The 21,362-nt window shown below is 40.0% G+C and overlaps 1 protein-coding gene and 1 pseudogene across 2 annotated transcripts in view; both read right to left on the bottom strand.

Moving 5' to 3' along the window:
• Positions 1-21,362, bottom strand: part of NRG1 (neuregulin 1) — a 1,087,163-nt gene that overhangs the window by 716,012 nt on the left and 349,789 nt on the right. The gene's annotated exons all lie outside the window — the stretch shown is intronic.
• LOC114196806 (RNA-binding protein EWS pseudogene) lies at positions 7,036-8,966 on the bottom strand (annotated as a pseudogene).

Here is a 21,362-nt window from a genome sequence, read left to right as displayed (position 1 = left end):
GTCTCAGGAATTCAGCTGGATATGGATCAAACCATTCTGAACACCTACGAACTCAATAGGAGATTGAAGAAAAGAATAGCAACAACTCTCTGAACAGAAAAGCAACCACTTACTGGAAAGTAGGACGTGCGGAGAAGAGGATCCGAGGCGATATTCGGAAGGACAGACAGCCTGGGAGGGGGCCTCCATCGGCCGCTTCTGGCAAGTGATAGAGCCGCGGAGCACAAAATTGGAACTTTTAGAAGTCAGCTCCGCTGAGGGACGTCGCTCCAGCGGCTAAGCTGGGGGTGGAACCCTCGCAGGACAGTGTGGTCTCAGGACCCTTGGGGTCACAGGAAGACCAGGGGTGCCCGAGTGCGGCAGAGCTCCCAGGTATTGGAGCGGGGAAGCCGGCTGCAGAGACGGCGGCGAGGCGCGGGCTCTCAGCTCGGGGTTGCCATAAACTGTGATCCGTGGCCCAGTCGGGCTACTGCTCCTCCAGCAGGGACCCAACAAGCGGCAGATCCAGGGAGACTCCCTTTCCTTCCCCGGGAGGAGCAGCACGGGAGCGCACCGCAGGGATCTGCTGGGTTTGGAGACTCCACACGGGGTCGGGTGCCAGAGATAGAAACACTCGGTCACAGGCCAGGTGAGCACAGAGTGCGGCCAGAGACCAGGGAGACGGGAGTGACTGCTTTTCTCTGGGGGCGCACTGAGGAGCGAGGCCCCGAGTTCTCGGCTCCTCTGGCTCCTCCGGGGCGGAAATTGGGAGGCCACCATTTTCACTCTTGTCCTCCAAAGCTGTATGGAAAGCTTGCAGGAAACAAAAGCTCCTGAGAGCAAACCCGAGCAGATTGCTTAGCCCGGACTGGCAAGGGCGGGGCAATTCCGCCTCCAGCAAAGACATTTGGGAACCACGGCAACAGGCCCCTCGCCCAGAAGATCGGGGAACAGCCAGCCAAGACCAAGTTTACCGATCAATGAGAACGGCAGAACTCCAGTGCTAGGGGAATACTGCACATAGAATTCATGGCTTTTTTTACCATGATTAATTAGTCTTTCAAAGTTAATTTTTTTGGCTGGTTTTTTTTTCTGAATTTTTTTCCCTTTTTCAACCAACATCTTATCAATCCCTTTTTTAAAAAAAAAAACTTTTATTTTTCATTTTTAAACTCATACTCTATCTCTTCATAGTAGTTACCCTTATTTTTAGCATATATATATAAGTTGTTCTCTCTTTAAAATTTTGAGATACAGTTTCTGCTAACATATCAAAATATACCCTAAATCTCTAGTGTATGACTTTTGTTCTAGTCTCCTGCCTGATCACATTTTCTCCCTTTTTTTCTTCTTTCTTATTTTAATCCTCTTCTTTTTTCAAGCACCTTATCAATTCCTTTTTTAAATTTTTTTATAATTTTCATCTTTACAGTCATATTCCATCCCTTCATCGTATCAACCCTTATTTTGTACCTATATAAGTCTTTCTTTCTTTAAAATTTTAGGAGGCACTTTCTTCTAACAGACCAAAATACACCCAAAATCTAGTGTGTGACACTGATCTATGCACTAGCCTGATAGTATTTGATCATATTCTGTTTTTGTTTGTTTTTATCTTTTTCTTTTTCTTTTTTTTTCTCATTCTTTTTTCTTTCATTCCCGTTCTTTTCCTCTAGTTTTAGGTCTTTTCTGCTTTGTTTAGAGCATATTTTCTGGGGACATTGTTAACTTGTTAGCATTTTGTTCTCTCATTCATCTATTACCCTCTGGACAAAAATCACAAGATGAAAAAAATCACCTCAACAAAAAGAACAAGAGGTAATACCGTCTGCCAGGGAACTACTGAATATGGACATTAGTACAATGTCGAACCTAAAGTTCAGAATCATGATTTTAAAGATACTAGCTGGGCTTGAAAAAAGCATGGAAGTTATTAGAGAAACCCTTCCTTGAGAAATAAAAGAACTAAAATCTAACCAAGTCAAAATCAAAAAGGCTATTAATGAGGTGCGATCAAAAATGGGGGCACTAACTGCTAGGATAAATGAGGCAGAAGAGAGAATCAGCGATATAGAAGACCAAATGATGGAAAATAAAGAGGCTGAGAAAAAGAGAGAGAAACAACTACTGGATCACCAGGGCAGAATTCGAGAGAGAAGTGATATGATAAGACGAAACAACATTAGAATAATTGGGATCCCAGAAGAAGAAGAAAGAGAGAGAGGAGCAGAAGGTATATTGGAGCAAATTATAGCAGAGAACTTCCCTAATGTGGGGAAGGAAACAGGAATCAAAATCCAGGAGGCACAGAGGCACAGAGAACCCCTCTCAAAATCAACAAAAATAGGTCAACAACCTGACATCTAATAGTAAAACTTAACAAGTCTCAGAGACAAAGAGAAAAACTTGAAAGCAGCTCAGGAGAAGAGATATGTAACCTACAATGGTAGAAACATTAGATTGGCAACAGACCTATCCACAGAGACCTGGCAGGCCAGAAAGGACTGGCATGATATCTTCAGAGCACTAAATGAGAAAAATATGCAGCCAAGAATACTATATCCAGCTAGGCTGTCCTTGAAAATAGAAGGAGAGATCAAAAGCTTCCAGGACAAACAAAAACTAGAAGAAAACAAGAAGATCTAACAATTGTAAATATCTATGCCCCTAACATGGGAGCAGCCAAATATATAAGGCAATTAATAACAAAAGCGAAGAGACACATTGACAACAATACAATAATAGTGGGGGACTTTAACACCCCCCTGACTGAAATGGACAGATCATCTAAGCAAAAGATCAACAAGGAAATAAAGACTTTAAATGACACACTGGACCAAATGGACTTCACAGACATAAGCAGAACATTGCATCCCAAAGCAACAGAAAACACAATTCTTCTCTAGTGCCCATGGAACATTCTCCAGAATAGATGACATCCTAGGTCACAAATCAGGTCTCAACTGGTACCAAGAGATTGGGATTATTCCCTGCATATTTTCAGACCACAATGCTTTGAAACGGGAACTCAATCACAAGAGGAAAGTCAGAAAGAACTCAAATACATGGAGGCTAAAGAGCATCCTACTAAAGAATGAATGGGTCAACCAGGAAATTAAAGAAGAATTAAAAACATTCATGGAAACCAATGAAAATGAAAACGCAACTGTTCAAAATCTTTGGGATGCAGCAAAGGCAGTCCTAAGAGGAAAGTATATAGCAATACAAGCCTTTCTCAAGAAACAAGGAAGGTCTCAAATACAGAACCTACACCTAAGGAGCTAGAGAAAAAACAGCAAATAAAGCCTAAACCCAGCAGGAGAAGAGAAATAATAAAGATCAGAGCAGAAATCAATGAAATAGAAACCAAAAGAACAGTAGACAGATCAACGAAACTAGGAGCTGGTTCTTTGAAAGAATTAACAAGATTGTTAAACCCCTGGCCAGACTTATCAAAAAGAAAAGAGAAATGACCCAAATCAACAAAATCATGAATGGAAGAGGAGAGATCACATCCAACATCAAAGAAATAGAAACAATTATAAGAACATATTATGAGCAACTCTATGCCAGCAAATTAGATAACCTGGAAGAAATGGATGCATTCCTAGAGATGTATCAACTACCAAAACTGAACCAGGAAGAAATAGAAAACCTGAACAGACCTATAACCACTAAGGAAATTGAAAGAGTCATCAAAAATCTCCCAACAAACAAAAGCCCAGGGTCAGATGGCTTCCCAGGGGAATTCTACCAAACATTTAAAGAAGAATTAATACCTATTCGCCTGAAACTGTTCCAAAAAATAGAAATGGAAGGAAAACTTCCAAACTCATTTAATGAGGCCACCATTACCTTGATCCCAAAAGCAGACAAAGACTCTATCAAAAAGGAGAATTACAGACCAATATCCTTGATGAACATGGATGCAAAAATTCTCACCAAAATACTAGCCAACAGGATCCAACAGTACATTAAAAGGATTATTCACCATGACCAAGTGGGATTTATCCTTGGGCTGCAAGGTTGGTTCAACATCCACAAATCAATCAATGATACAATATATTAACAAAAGAAAGAACAATAATCATATGATCCTCTCAATAGATGCAGAAAAAGCATTTGACAAAGTACAGCATCCTTTCTTGATCAAAACTCCTCAGAGTATAGGGATAGAGAGTACATACCTCAATATCATAAAAGCCATCTATGAAAAACCTACAGCAAATATCATTCTCAATGGGGAAAAGCTGAGAGCTCTCCCCCTAAGGTCAGGAATGCGGCAGGGATGTCCACTATCACCACTGCTATTCAACATAGTATTAGAAGTTCTAGCCACAGCAATCAGACAACAAAAGAAATCAAAGGCATCCAAATCAGCAAAGAGGAAGTCAAACTCTCATTCTTTACAGATGATATGATACTTTATGTGGAAAACCCAAAAGACTCCACCCCAATACTGCTATAACTCATACAGGAATTCAGTCAAGTGGCAGGATAGAAAATCAATAAACAGAAATCAGTGGCATTCCTATACACCAACAACAAGACAGAAGAAAGAGAAATTAAGGAGTCGAACCCATTTACAATTGCACCCAAAACCATAAGATACCTAGGAATAAATCTAACTAAAAAGGCAAAGGATCTGTACTCAGAAAACTATAAAATATTCATGAAAGAATTTGAGGAAGACACAAAGAAATGGAAAAACATTCCATGCTCATGGATTGGAAGAACAAACATTGTGAAGTTGTCAATGCTACCTAGAGCAATCTACACATTCAATGCAATCCCCATCAAAATACCATCCACCTTTTTCAAAGAAATGGAACAAATAATCCTAAAATTTGTATGGAACCAGAAAAGACCCCAAAAAGTCAGAAGAATGTTGAAAAAGAAAAGCAAAGCTGGCGGCATCACAATCCAGACTTCCAGCTCTATTACAAAGCTGTCATCATCAAGACAGGATGATACTGGCACAAAAACAGACACATCCATCAATGGAACAGAATAGAGAGCCCAGAAATGGACCCTCAACTCTATGGTCAACTCATCTTTGACAAAGCAGGAGAGAATGTCCAATGGAAAAAAGACAGTCTCTTCAACAAATGGTGTTGGGAAAATTAGACAGCCACATGCAGAAGAATGAAACTGGACCATTTCCTCACACCACACACTAAAATAGACTCCAAATGGTTGAAAGACCTAAACGTGAGACAGGAGTCCATCAAAATCCTAAAGGAGAACACAGGCAGCAACCTCTTCGACCTCAGCTGCAGCAACTTCTTCCTAGAAACATCACCAAAGGCAAGGGAAGCAAGGGCAAAAATGAACTATTGGGATTTCATCAAGATAAAAAGCTTTTACACAGCAAAAGATACAGTCCACAAAACCAAAAGACAACCGACAAAATGGGAGAAGATATTTGCAAATGACATATCAGATAAAGGGCTAGTATCCAAAATGTATAAAGAACTTATCAAACTCAACACCCAAAGAACAAATAATCCAATCAAGAAATGGGCGGAAGACATGAACACACATTTTTCCAAAGAAGTCATCCAAATGGGCAACAGACACATGAAAAAGTGCTCAACATCACTTGGCATCAGGGAAATCAAATCAAATCAAATCCAAACCTCAATGAGATACCACCTCACACCAGTCAGAATGGCTAAAATTAACAAGTCAGAAATGACAGATGTTTGCGGGGATGTGGAGAAAGGGGCACCCTCCTACACTGTTGGTGGGAATGCAAGCTGGGGTAATCACTCTGGAAAACAGTATGGAGGTTCCTCAAAAAGTTGAAAATAGAGCTACCATATGATCCAGCAATTGCACTAGTGGGTATTTACCACAAAGATACAAATGTAGGGATCAAAGGGGTATGTGCACCCCAATGTTTATAGCAGCAATGTCCACAATAGCCATACTGTGGAAAGAGCCAAGATGTCCATCGACAGATGAATGGATAAAGAAGATGTGGTATATATACACAATGGAATATTATGCAGCCATCAAAAGGAATGAGATCTTGCCATTTGCAACAACGTGGATGGAACTGGAGGGTATAATGCTGAGTGAAATAAGTCAATCAGAGAAAGACATGTATCATATGACCTCACTGATATGAGGAATTCTTAATCTCAGGAAACAAACTGAGGGTTGCTGGAGTGGTGGGGGGGGGATGGGGTGACTGGGTGATAACATTGGGGAGGGTATGTGCTATGGTGAGCGCTGTGAATTGTGCAAGACTGTTGAATCACAGATCTGTACCTCTGAAACAAATAATGCAATATATGTTAAGAAAAAAAAAGAAGAAGAAGAAGATAGCAGGAGGGGAATAATGAAAGGGAGTCAATCGGAGGGGGAGACAAACCATGAGAGACAATGGACTATGAACAACAGACTGAGGGTTCTAGAGGGCAGTGGGGTGGGGGGATGGGTTAGCCTGGTGATGGGTATTAAAGAGGGCACATTCTACATGGAGCACTGGGTGTTATGCACAAACAATGAATCATGAAACACTACCTCAAAAACTAATGATATAATGTATGGTGATTAGCATAACAATAAAAAAATTTAAAGAAAAAAAAGATATTCCAAACTCATTCCAGAAAGAAATCAGTGTTGTTATTGGACATATTAAACACATCTGAATGCCAAAAATGAATATGAAGAAATAATTATCACAAACAAATCCAACCAAAAATTCATTAGAAATCCTCTAGTCAGTTATCTTCTGTGTTGATGAATTCAACATTCCAGCCACTTTTGAGAAGGGTGTGTCCTCAACCTAATTAGTTCCTGATAGGGCACTGGATGTCTACAGTGAAAACTCTCCATAATTCCTGAATCCTCTCATGATCAAAAAAAACAGAACTAGTCCAAAGACCACCCAATATTTGCTGCTCTTCACAATGACTTTTTTAATACTGTTGAACTTGTTTTAATGTTTCATCACAAATGGATGTACTAAAGTACAGGCAAGGAAAAATCATAATGTTGTGGCCTACATTATAAATATGGAATTATAAATTTAAAACATTTTCTGGCTTAAAAAATAACTCTAGTAGTCAACACAGCTCCACAGGGCCTCTGTGTCTGGTAGGGTTCATCTCTGTGTCCCTGACAACACCCGCCTTTATCCATTTTTCCAGGTCCTCCACGCCCACCTCTTCTTCCTTCCATCTGTTCCACTGAAGGTTCAGGGGGCCCATCAGGGCCACCTTGTCTTCCTCCACCAAAGCTACCTGGGTCCATGTCCTGGCCACCATGGAATCCATCTCTGTCTCCACCATTACCACTTCTGAACATTCCACTGGGACCACCGTGGTCCATGAGGACACCTCTTCTTCCCTGCAGGCCACCAGGGCCGCCTCTGCCAACATCACTGCCCAGGGGTAGAAAGGGTGGTGGAGGGAAGCCTTCAGGCTTTAGAGGCTTCCACTGATTGCATTCTATTCTCCAGGTGAAGTCCTGGTTTCCACACCCTGGATTGGGGCTGTATCTTTCTACAGATGGGTTCCTTCAGGAATCCTGGGGCTTTCTCGGGGTGAAGCCATCTCTGTCACCTCCACGGCCTCCCATGCCACTTCCTGGGCCCCCTGGACCTCCATGAAGTGGTAGTGACATCCCTTTACCCTCACAGAGAGTCATACCTCCCCAATCCTGTTCATCGGAGGCTTCTTCCAAGCAAGAGAAACCTGAAGTTTGCTCCCTTGAAAATCATTCCCATCAAACCAGTCCAAGATAGCCCTAGCTGTTTGTGGGTCTTTGTAGAATGCTGTAGCATAGCCTCTGGTCTTTCCTGTTTCCTCGTCCAAGTAGATATAGATCATGGGTTGTCTGATGCTCTTGTTCACCTTAACAACTCCATACTGCTTAAAGTCTGCCAGATCATCTAGAGTCACACTGCCATTTAAGCCTTGCACATAAATTGCACTGTTGTCAGAGTTTTTATCTGGATCTACAGATGGGCCTACATCAAGATCCGGTCCTTCATCCATGAGTCCATCAGGCTTAGTGAAGCCATCTCACTCTCCAGCACCCATTCCACCCCATCCTCCTTCCCACCCAACTCTGCTCATGCCCCCGCAATCAACCCTCTACTTCCCCTGCCCTAGTTGTCAGGGCCACTCATGCTCCAGTTCTCTTCTGGTCCAGAAAATCCTCCAGACTCCTGCCCATAAACACCCATGCTACTGGGGTGGTCCTGTCAGAATAAATGCTGCTGTCCATAGCTGCTGCTCTGTAAGATCCAGTTTGCCAGGGATGGGTAATTAGTGGGTGGCTACTGCCCACAGCTGTTTTGTTGACCATAGCTACTCTGCTGTCTGTAGCCACTTACCTGCCCATGGGTGTTCTGCTGAGAGTAACTCTTCTGATCATAACTAGTCAGCTGTGTAGAAGAATAGCTAGTAGGAGGATAAGATGGTGGTGCCATGACTGGCCGCATGCGGTGGCTCCCAGGTATCTGGGCATAACTGTAGTTACTCTGTCCATATCCTAGGCTGGGCTAGTTGTAACCCCCTGTGTTAGATTGAGATTGACTAGTCCCAGCAGGTTTATTACCATCCTGTGGTCTGTGTAGTAGCTGCCAGGTGCTGCCCATAGGTAGGGTAAGCAGGCTGAATGCCATATGCAGACTGAGCTGTACAGAGGCCTGGTGGTAGTGACCATAGCAGTGGTGGTATCTTAAGCATGAGTGCTGTGCTGTACCCCTAGACAGACTGACTGTATGCCTGGAGGGTAGCTGGAGTAGTATAACCAGTGGGAGGCTTCTATAAGAAGTTGCATTGGCAGTCTGCCCATAGGTCACAGTGGTCTGAGCCTGGGGATAGTCTGTAGGTTCCATAACTTTGCTGCCCATATGCCTGGGTGGTCTGTGCATATCCTTGAGTGGGCTGGGCAGTGTAAGCACTGTAGCCCTGCTTGGCTGTAGGGACTGCAATCCGTGGGTACCACTTTCTCTCCTTCCCTCTCATTCCCACAATGGCTTTTAAGTTAGGTCTTTCTGATTTGGTAGAAATAAAGAATAAATGAAGAAATAGACTCTGTATGGAATCTACTCTTCAAACTCTATAAGACCTAGTTATCTATATCCTCATGTACGAGTAAAAATATCCTCCTCCCTCTCATGATATAATTTTTTTATTATCATTGCTATAATTCTTATAATGAACTAATTCTTCATCATTGCTATTACCACTTTTGGTTTTTTATTATGTTATGTTAATCACCATACATTACATCATTAGTTTTTGATGTAGGGTTCCATGATTCATTGTTTGCGTATAACACCCAGTAAATGATTTACTAGTATTTTAAAAATTATGAGAATATTTTGAAATTTTACCTATAATTCATTTGTTTGTACCCCATATATCTATTAAGTGGTTTGCAGATGCCAAAAGATAGAGGAACTCTGATGCATAGGATGGATTGGAGGAAGAAAAATGGTAGGCGGGGAGATGAAAAATAAATCCAGTAGATTAGTAGAGGTCTGAGATGAAGGCGCTAGAAATGAAGCTAAAAAGATAGTTGTAAAACATACTAGAAAGACAGTATTTCTGGATGTTCTGACAGAATAAATATGCATAATAACATGAGAGAAGTCTTTAAGGAAGAGGAGTAATTCATTAAGGAAGATTTTGAGGTCCCAAGATGGGGGGGAATATTTATATCAACAAAAACAAAAGAGCAGGAGACACTGGTTTATCCTAGAAATTGAAGATTTCAGTATAAACATGCTGGATGTGAAGTTAACATAGTAACATCCAAGTAAAGAATATTTTATATAAAATTAAAATACCACTTGTATACAGATGCTTCTAAAATGTTTGAAGACTGCTGGTTTTCTGAATGACAGTAAGCAAATTACATTGATCATTTGCCTAACAAAGTGGCTTCATAAACAGACAAAAATAAATAACAGCTCATACTCTGAATTAGCATGGTCAAGATTAATAAAACTCTATATGGGAATAATTATTACTACTAAATATTGTAGCATAGAAACACAAACATTTAGTCTTCATAAATAATAATATTTGTCCCTATTTTGAATTACCAAGGGACATAAATCTTTACAGTTTTCAGGATTCCATTTGTAGGTTTTCACTGATGTTTTCCAGTATTTTTTCTGTAGCAACAGATATGAAATTTTCCTCAAGAGTTGGCAGCAATACAAACACAGCTTCATAATCACTGTGAACCGTTGTCTGTTTCCCTTCACTTGAGCGTTTGCCTTTCTTAGATAATTAACAGCCATAAGTAACACTCACACCCACAGGCAAACACACACACCCCCATGCCAGATCCTTGCCCACTGATCTCCCATTTCCCACAAAGTAAAAACAGTTGAGACGGAGTAATGATTAATACTTTTTTTTACCTTTATAGTAAAATTAAAGTTGAAAAACAAAAGTTTGCTGCTGGATACATTGGAGAATTTTTCAATACTTTGATATTTCTTTCTAAAGTATATAATAAACTAATTTCATCTCCTACTAACATCCACATTTGGCATGTCAAGAGAGGATAATGCTATTGAGTGCCCTGTTCTTAGACCTCTAAGTCACTGGACTCTTGTCAGAGCACATGGTTACTAAATGAAATTAGTTCATCCAGACACCTGGTTAATACAAAATAGTTCAGAAACCTACAAAGATGAAGGGAGACCCAGGCTAGATTAAGGGTAGAGAGTGGGGGACTGAGGAATTATTCAGGCATTAACTGTGTAATGTTAACATTAACTGAACAGTTGATTTCATTACCAGGGAGGTGAACTCAGAGCTCCTCATCTTTTATCAAACAGTGGTAATTATCCAGAGAATGGGCAGACATCGAGCAGGATACATTCCTCAGTTAACGCTGACATGTTCAGCTAATGAGTGTAGACACGTAACACATGAGAAATTATGAGAGACAGCACATACAGTGTGTCACCTCAGAGTCATTTAATCCCCAGCTCTGTCACAGAGTCAATAGGTAAGCTCTTCAAGAAGTCACTTAGTCTTTTTGAGGTTGCTCTCCTTTCTTGAATAAATACTGACATGATAACACCAATCATCCAGAAATTTATTACAAAGGAGACTTTGTGCAAAATGAGTATTAAACAAATATAAGAGCTATAGAATGGTTAAATTTAAATGTGAATGAGTATATTTATATTGTGGCACACAGTCTCATGAGAAACTTTTTCTCATCTAGCGTGAATTTAGGCCACTTTATCTGGACAGTCCACCTATACTTAGAAATAGTTAACTAAAGAGATGCAGAGAAATTTACACTCACTGAAAGCTAGGTTATCTGATTACCCAGAGAAACAAGCATTGGATCAGCTATAATTACCCTAGAGATATTTTCTGTCAGGACTGGGGATTATAGTTTCACTTTTTTTTTTTTTTCCAACTGCCTCATTCCCTGAAAAGTCAACCTGTACTCCCTTCCCACTGTTCCTCACAGTACTTGTGTGGGAATGGCAGTCCTTGAAAATTCCAGCTCTGAGAGATATATTTGCACTAACATTAAATACATCCTGTAAACATTTAATATTAAGCTTTAGAAAATGAGGCTCTCCTTTAAAAACTGACCCAGCAGAATACACTCCTGCCCCAACTTAGTCCCCACCTCCTGATTCTCTTTTGATCCAGAGCTGTGCGGGGCTGTACAGCCAGGGGTCTCAACTCCGAATTTGGAGACACAGAGATGTGAGTTTCATTCTTGTTCTGCCTCTTACAGTTCTGTGACATTGTGAGGACTATCTCAACTCTATGAACCTCCTTTCTGAAGTGAGGAAAATAACATGGTTGGCAAGGTGATTGTAGCAGAAAAATGCCTGTGGAGACAATCTGATACATGGTAGGTATGAGAAAAAAAATCCCATTATAATTATATGCATAAGGATGCAGAACACTTAAAGGAAAAATGATATACACAATAAAGGCCTGAAATCTAGTACTGTTTCTGAACTGTCACAGAAAACCCAGCACCAAAAGCAATTTTCTATTCAACTGTCAGGTGCTCTATAATGTGAAAGCACATCGCATAATGATAGAGCTGAAGAGCTCCTGCTGTGGGGTGTCTTGAGGGGTCTGAAGCAAACCTCTTCTGGTGGAATTACACCTTCAAGGACTCTCTTCGGAGTTTTTGGAATGCATACAAAAGATCCAATCAGCTTCATAATAACCAAACAATTAGCTGGCTTGAAGGAACATTTGTTCATTCCTTGCTATTTTGTCAGTGAAGGTCAAAACGTCCACACTGAATTATCTGGAGGGACCAGCACACAGGATATTCGGTAGTATATTTCCCTCTTAGATATGGGAGGCCCAGTACCCAGCATAAAGTTGGCATGCCCCTAAATTATCTGGTGACTGAATGGACTAGTACTCGGTGTACTTAAGGGACAGCGGACATTCACCAAGTGCACAAAAATCTGGCAAAGGAAAACTCTTGACAAATAGATCCATATATGCCCCATTAAGAAATGTAAAAGTATGGAGTCTTTTTCTAAAAACATGAAGGCTCTCATATTTTGCCACGAGTTTTATCATCTTGGGAAACAGCTTTCTAACACTCAAGACAAATATTTCCAGCACTGCACAAGGAGCTCCAATTTGAAAGCTGAGCCTTTCCAGATGTGCTTTAGAGCCTGGGGAGGATCTTCAACCACAGTCTACCGATGGCTTTCTCTGAAACGAGCTCCATTAAAATGAGGAGAGAATTCCTCTCATAAGATATCTTACATAGTTCTTCAGCACAAATTTCTCTCTTTTATTGATGCCCCTTCAAATTCTGGGAGTCTTAATGAGTCTCCACTGGTTGATAAATTTGGCTCAATAAAAATAATTTGGTCTATCCACACAGCCACCAAACCATTAACAGGAACTTTGCTGAATTCTTACTCTTCTCTATTTTCTCCCTATCTCAGGCCTGAAAATTTATGTTGTAGCATATTCTCCCATTAAGTTGTAAGTATTGTCAGACTAGCCTCTTATACTAATTTATGGGACTCAGGATAGTATGATTGAAACAGCACTGGACTTGGGAGGTACAAGAGCTAGTTTCTGATCTAAAAATGTGTATATTATGATCTCACCTTTTAAAACAATGACAAAAAAGCCTATATATCTATAGTGTGTATGTATATATGTATGTATGATGCATATGTGTGTATATATAAATCACATATGTATGTATATACAAATGAGTGTTTATTACATATGTATGTATACATATGTATGAATTTGTATGCCTCTTTAAGTATATGAGTTTTGGGAAAAAAAACCCAGGCATATTCTAGGCTCTTGACATAATTTTTCTGGGTGTATGTTTATGAGGTGAGGCTGATATTGATGTAGGGAATGAGAAGAAGAAAAGTGAAAACTAAACCAAAAAGGAAAAAAAAAACCCTAGAAATTCTGCTAAATCTCTCCCCACCAATTTGTACATAAGATATAATCATATTTGCTTATCCCTATAAAATTATCTATTATGTATGTGCACATGTAAACAGAAATTTTTTAAACAGCTTAATTTATCACCCTTTCCCAGTTAGGGGACTCAGTCATTCTCAGTGCTGGTAGTTTGGGCTCTGAGGTATCGTGTAAGCTATATGGTCTGCATGGACTTCCAGGTCCTATCAAACAGCACCGGGATGTGATGTAAAGTGCATGCTATCAAGATAAATAATTTATTCGGTGCTGTCCTTCATTACACCAGTTCTGACTGGCTCTAGGAGTACCAAAGGTCAATAAGAGAATTGACCCAGGACTTGGGGGGTGGTTTGTAAAGAGAATGAGTTGAAAGGTCAAGGGAGCTGGTGAAGGACAAGTTCGAGTGACCACGAGGTCTTGAAGATGACGTCAAAAGGGGCTTGGAAACAGGGAGAAAATAAAAGACTCGAGACTGGAAGTACAAAAGGGGTCAAAAAGCAGGTAGACTCGAGAGGAAAGATGGAATATGAGAGGTTCTTGTTGAGAGAGCATAAGAGACGTGGCTGAGAAAATAGATTCCTATGGCCATATGGAGACAAAGGTCCCTGAAAGAGCTGAGATCAAGGAACTATAGAGTTAGGTTGTTTAATGGGTCATCCCAAGCAAGTGAGGAAACCACACAAAAGCATCTCCAGGTAAGACCATGGACCTATTCCCTCATTCACTTATGGTCTCCCATTAAGGACATTTTCCGGGCCAAAAATGTGAGTTATGAGGAGGGATAAATTACATGTAGCCGAATGGCAAGATCCACCAAAGAGAACAATTTGGGGGAGAACATGAGCATACTTTGGCAAATATCTGAAAATTCTAATGGGAAAGGAGGAAGCTGCCAGGCTAATGACCCCCATCCTCCAGTCATGAACGTGTATGTGTGCTAGGGGAAAGGAAATTGGGCTGCAGGGAACCAGCGTCTTTAAAGAAGACCTAGGTTTCAAATGCAGGGAGAAAATGTTGAGAATATGGAAGATTTGTTAACAACCCAACAGGCACAGAGTTAAGTCAGCAGTGGAGAGTGAGAGTGGGGTGGCAGACCTAAAGGAGATGAAAACTGAAGTTTGCTAGCCAAAAAGAGCTTACACTTTGGACAATGCCAAGGGAGTTTAGAGATAAGGAAAACATATATAAATGATTAGCCTAAAGATTTCCTAAATTGTCTTCAGGTCATTTTGATATTAACATTAGATTAAGGCTCAAGAGGATGCTACAGCCTGGAATGAACCCTAAGGCTTCAAGTGGTCCACATTTATGTTCCCTGCATTTGAGAAGAAAAATGGGTGGAATTACTGGACCCTCCATTCACACAGAGTGGCAGGTCAAGAGCCATCAAGCAACGGGAAGTAACAAGTAACAAGTCAGGTGAGTGGTCCGAAACAAAGCAAAGAAATTGAGAGTTGAACTGCTGCTAGAAGCTCACATGACATGCTCAGGCCTGATCCTGCCATCAATTGTAGAAACTGAGAACTTTCCTTAAGCATCATTATCTTGTTCAGGCCACCCGCCCGAACTCATTCTCCCACATGCCCTTAACTTTGACATGACAGCCAGGAAACCAACATTACTTTTATTGTTATTGTTTATTTGATTTTTTAATTTATTTTTAAATTCAATTAATTAATATATAGCATATTATTAGTTTCAGAGGTAAAGTTCCGTGATTCATCAGTCTTAAATAACACCCAGTGCTCATTACATCATGTGCCCTCCTTAATGTTCATCACCCAGCCACCCCATCTTCCTCTCCAGCAACCCTCAGTCGGTTTCCTATGATTAGGAGTCTCTTATGGTTTGTCTCCCTCTCCGGTTTCATCTTGTTTTATTTTTCTCTCCCTTTCTCTATGATCCTTTGTTTTGATTTCTAAATAGATCGACATTATTAGGAGATAATGAAAGGGTAGCCATGTCTACAGGGTATGAGGAAATGGAGTTGAGGAGAAGGAAGACCTGGAAACATTTAAGTAACTGGCATTTGGAAAACCAAAGAGCTATAATGAGCCCTTCTCCATCATATCCTGAAAATGGTCATTAGCTGTATCTGAATTTACTGAGAAGTTCATGTTTTCAGAACCATTATGGAGGATGAATGAGTTCTTTCACTAGCAAATAGGTCAGACCATCATTTCTTTTTTACAGCCAGGCCAGCAATATAATGAAAGTTTAAAGATAAGCTTTGACAGCCACTCATAGTATACTAGTATTGGCCCCCAAATGAAACTGCTGTATATCTCTTTGTCAATTATGTTATGTATGCTTCATTATGTATTTGTCATGTGTTTGTACTTGTTACTTTATGTATGCTTAATTAGGGTAAACAAATCAGTGCATCAAAGACTCACTCAATATAGACAATATCAGTTTGCCTACCCACACCTCAGTTTTACAATAAAATATGAATAACGCTAGGAGTGTTTTGCCTGACTGATCCTTGTCAAACACACTATTACCACTACCCTGCCTCAGAGACACACACACACACACACACACCTTAAAAACTGTCAGAAATAAGAGAGACATCCCAATTCTTGAGAAGGTGTTTTTTGGCTGCCTTATTGACTTTTTCTGAAATGAGGATCTTAGGATAGAGAAAGGGAAACTGGGTTTTCCTCTTTGTAAAGGGGTGAGCAAAAGAGAGAGAGAAAAAAATCAAAATGGATTCACGGGTATATGAGGATATGCACATGTAGTGGTTAGGTATTTGTGTGTCTTGTAAAATAAGCTTCCATCCTTCCTGTCTAGAACCAATCATAGCAGAGGAGAGGAAAGGCAATTGTTGGTGAAATGTGCTCAGGTGGAAGGTACATCAGATGGAGCCCTTTTGAGATGATTGGCATCAAACATTCCGGGACTGGCTGATGCTCAGTTAACTTCTCCCTCAAAGTACCTTAACATGGTTATGAAATGCCTTACTTCAATAAAAAGCTCTGAATTCCTCTGGAAAGTGAAACAACATGAATAGAAAGGCTTTTACTGCTTTAAAAATGAGCCCAATATAATACTGGTATTAAATTCTTAGATTTTAATGTTTCCTGAGGTTATCCTACACATAAGAAATATCACAGGCTTAAGAAGAAACTCAACAGTACTTTCATGTGTTGTAGAAAGTTAAATTACACAGAAAACAAACCAAAAGTAAACAGATGGAAGGAATGCCACATGGGGTAAACAGACAACGTGGGAAATCCTTCCTACACAGGAATTATAAAGGGCTGCAACAGCCTCACTGGTGATATGCCAGGGAGGACTATAACATGGTTGAAAAAGGAAGAGTGGGGAGAGAAGGCTCAAACATAGGGTGAGTGAAGGAGGAATGGAGGTGCTATGAGCCCATGTCACCACTCTAATATAGCGATGGCAAGGATATTAGTTACAGCATGGATGGGCCTATCGTGGGTAATGCCTTTTCCCCTGTTGGCAGAAAAGCCTCTCTCATCGTGTCAATCACCACATTTATGTCAGCTGGCCGAAGAAGAGGTGCGTCCCTCAAATGAAAACCCAGTGCCCAATTTGATGTTGCTACATAGACAGAAAAACTAAAATGCTGATTCCTTCTGGGTTTAGCAAACCCAGGAAATCACTTCTGCTGGTACAGCACAATGGTATCTGCAATTTCAGAGACAGGATCTATATTAAATGGGGCGGGGGGGGAGTCAGGCAAATCCTTTACTGACCACCTACCACATTTCATGTCCTGTTCTAGATGCCAAGGAACAAGTTGGTCAGAGTTTCTGCTCTTGTGGAGCTTACGTTCTAATAATAATTACATAATAAAGCAAACAAAAATAAAGTGATATTTAATTTATATTGGTTCTTCAGGAAAAAATTGAAGAGGGGCTAAGATGATGCCAATTTGTCAACATTCCCCTTTCTTCACTTGAGCAGACATCTGCCAAATCAATTATGGCATTCTTAGCTGCTGAGCCCTTCTCAACCCAGCACTCCCAACAGCCAGTGATAATCCATCATTGTCATCATGGAAACCTAAACCAGAGTTATCTTATATTTGCCACACATACCTAGTTTTTCCTCTTATTTTATTCCCTTTTATTTCTATTTTAATATTGGTGGAAAAAAATTGAAAATCCTTAGGAGTACTAGAGGAAACCAACAAAAGGGAGGGGATGGCCTCCTTTGGCCAGTGTTTTAAAAGGGATTTTGAAGAACCCAGGGATTAGATCCAGTCTTGTTCACAGCACTGGAAAGAATTTAAATTAAAATTGATGCCTCCAGGTGGTGGCCCCAAGGCCTGCTATAACAAACAACTTCGTTCTTCTCCAACATGTTCATCACAGTGATCTTTTCTGGGAGGGTTTGAGGCTTTGTTTTGACAACTATGACTAGTGTTTTAAAGACGGCACTCAGGTGCTTTGGGCACTGTCTTTGATCAAATAAGCAGGGGGCACTTACTTTTTAGGTGTTTTCTCTTTGGCTCTGGTCTTGCTAAGGGTGGTGAGTGGCAGCTCTGCACGCACTTCTTGGCCTGGGTGGAATCTTGTCTCGGTGAGTAGTACCCCCTTGTAACTACCCCTTTGCACCACTACACAGAACATCTGGCTGGTTCCTGTTCCTTCTTCACCCTGTCTTCTGGTTTTCATGGAATTGTGGATGCCTGATTGCATGCTAAGCCTTTAAGCAAGTGCCTTGCTTGGATCTACAGAAACTACTTATCAAGGCCTCTCTTCTCACTACTTCATTTTGACCCACTGTCTTACTTTCACACCTGACTGCTCAGATTGCTTTTGTTACCATTGTCTGAGGCTACTCAGGTCTAAGTACTCCTCACTATCCAAAGCCTAGTGCTAATGTACCCAGATTTCTCCTTTTCTTTTGAGTTACTTTCCATGCCTCCAAGGAGGAAAGAAAAGAAGAAGAAGAAGAAGAAAGAAGAAGAAAGAAGAAGAAAGAAGAAAGAAGAAAGAAGAAAGAAGAAAGAAGAAAGAAGAAAGAAGAAGAAGAAGAAGAAGAAGAAGAAGAAGAAGAAGAAATAATTTCATGCAACTGAGATCCTGGAACTATCTGCCTGCTAGTCGGAGCATTTCCATTTCTATAAGTCTTTTAACTGTTGGGACTGCCATTGTGTAAAGAACTGAGGATCATACACAGCCGGTTTTCTAACACACTCCTGGGGCTCCTCTCTAATCCAATCAGATAGCACATAATCACTAAATACAAGTTAATTTCAATATTACCCAAAACAAAACATAATTAGAAGGGCAATGTGCTGTGAAAATTATCATAAAAAGCATTCAAAAGCCAAGTAGAAATGCATTTGAATTATCTATGGTTTAGGATTATTTGTGCCACTGTTCCTCTCCATTAGGGCAGAACCAGAGTTGACTTTAGCTATGATTTCATGGTCTATAAAAACAACCATTGAGAATTGGGTATGGACTGTGACTGTGTTCAAATATTTCTTGAATCTTCTTCAATATCAACATTTACTCAACCTCCTTCTACTAATGATAGCCCATCTATGTTACTTCAGTGTAATATACATAGGTTATTCTCACAAGATTCAGAATGTGCCAGATACATTCAATAGGAAAATGCAGTTCAGAATTGGTTTCTAAGATTGAAATGTATTAAGCAACTCCCTTAAGAAGCACTGGGCAATGAATTGCAGTGGGGAACTTATAATAATGGATAATAGGAAAAATATCTTAAACACATGTAAGCACAATTTCAAATAATGGGACAAAGCTATAGACCAGCCTAGGATGCTGGGGTATCTCTTCTTAAGTTGGGGCTATTAAAGGTCTTCATATAGGTGCCTTGAAGTAGAAATTCTTGTGTATTTTTTGACATAGTTTTAAGAACAATGTAAATATGTCTCTCATCTTAATGCATTTGCTGGATTACTAAAGCAGGTCTAGGAAAGATGACTAGGCTCACTGAGTCTTTGTGGGTTAGGTCTCTAAATTCCTATATGGTAAGATGTAGGAAAGTTGCTGAAAGCACAGAATTCAGGCCAAGTTACAAAAAGGAAAGACTCTTTCTCTCCTATTATGATGTTTTAAAGGTGAAATATGAACATGATAAAAGGCATAAAAGTAGAAAAGAGCATAGAATAATAAGTAAATCTCCCTCCCACTCCTGAATAGACAGAATACAGACCATAACATCTTCCTTAAAACCCATAGAGATTGATTTTTCTTGCAATAAACATTATCATTTACCAAAAAAGTTTTGAGAATGATAGCACCCTGAAAATGTGGAGCACTGTTTCACTTACTTGTTTACATACATTTATTAAGTGCCTACTATGTGCTAGGCCTGATTTTTCTTGACATTTAAATTTTTCTACTTCTTCTCCTTTGCTTCCTACTAATAGTCACTTGCCTCTCCTGAGTATCTAGCTGTTCACCATCCTTTAGAAGCAGTTCTGTCTGAGGCCAGGAAAGACGGTAACAAGCTCTTGGCCAAAAGCTCAGCCCAAGTCACTCCACCACTCATCCCAGTTTGATCCTGCACTTTGACCCTAATGATGGAGCTTTTGTCTTGTGCATTTTTTGTCCCAGCTATGGACCCTTTATTCAAATGTGTTGAAGTCAAAGCTTTCATAACCTAGCTGCCAGAGTATCATGTTAATCCCTATGAGCTCTGAAGTCAGATTGCTTGGGTAGGATTATTGACTCTCTTACTTATTAACTTGTGTGACTCTAGGCAAGTAACAACTTCCATGTGGCTTGGTTTCTTCATCTGTTGAATGAAAAGACCATCAGTATACACTTCATAGTTTTAAAAGAATAAAATAATCTCTAAAGTCCTTAGCACTATGTCTAATATTATAAATCTAATCATGAAAAGCAGTGAGGTCCAGCATTGCTCTTGAAAATCATTCAGCTAAGACTAGAGTCTATCCATGGGATCTTAGTCCTATTCTAGAGTCCTTTCTTTATAATAAACCTCTCTGGTAATGTCGATTTCCCTGTATCTCCAAATATGTCTACTTCATCTCTGCCTATCAGGACATCTTCTTGTATCTTTCCAGAGTTCCATGTTCTAGAATCCTTACTGCCATCTGTTGCCCATTTTCCCAGACAATGTGTACCACTGCCTACCCTGCTGATTAGACTTCTCTGCCTTTCAGCTGTTGTTTTTTTTTTTTTTTCCTGTGCTTTGCCATGATGAGCTTCAGTCTGGTGGTATGTGGGTTTTGAAGCCAGACAGCTCCCAGTCTGATATATCCTACTGTCCATGTCAGAAGTCTGGGGTCCATATGGCATCTGCTCCTCACTTGTCAGGTAACCTCATAGCTGGCCAATGGTATGTTTAGAAAAGAGAAAATGTAAGTTGAAAAATCTCAGTTTCCTCTTATATATCTTCTACCTGTTACCAGTGATGTCAAACTTGTCTTTGCATATCATTCTAAACTGAATTCCCTAGACAATTCACCTATTAAAATGGCACAACTGACTTTGAAATAGGTTACAGAAATAACTTCTACTGCCAAGTTTTCTCAACTAATGACCTCCCCCAGCTTTGATAGTGGCCCATGGTTTACTAAGCTATCAATGAGAGACCCCTGAGAGTAGTAAGTACAATAAAAGCACAAACTGTTTCATTTTATTGTGTTTGATGGCTGGAAAGTGAAATTACAAAGTATATGATTGTTTTATCAAGCTGAAAGGAGCCAAGTATAACACCTTTGAGGATGAAATGAGAAATTTCTTTAGTAAAGAGAAGAGAGGTGATACACAATTGTCTATCACAAGTAAGCATTTGTCATAAGCAAGCACTGGCTCACCTTACGTTGATTTTGAAAACCACAAATATGTGTGAGAATATTGAGGTGTTTTACATACTACAAGTTAATTTAAGTTAATGGCATAATGTCAATTATATAATAATTCTGGGTTTCATTGGCTCCCAAATTGCTAATAT

This window comes from Eumetopias jubatus, unplaced genomic scaffold (assembly GCF_037043125.1).
Source record: "Eumetopias jubatus isolate StellerSeaLion01/CBP00866 unplaced genomic scaffold, mEumJub1_p1.0 scaffold_2, whole genome shotgun sequence".
In the NCBI taxonomy this organism is placed as follows: domain Eukaryota; kingdom Metazoa; phylum Chordata; class Mammalia; order Carnivora; family Otariidae; genus Eumetopias; species Eumetopias jubatus.
This window is presented reverse-complemented; position numbering and strand designations above follow the sequence as displayed.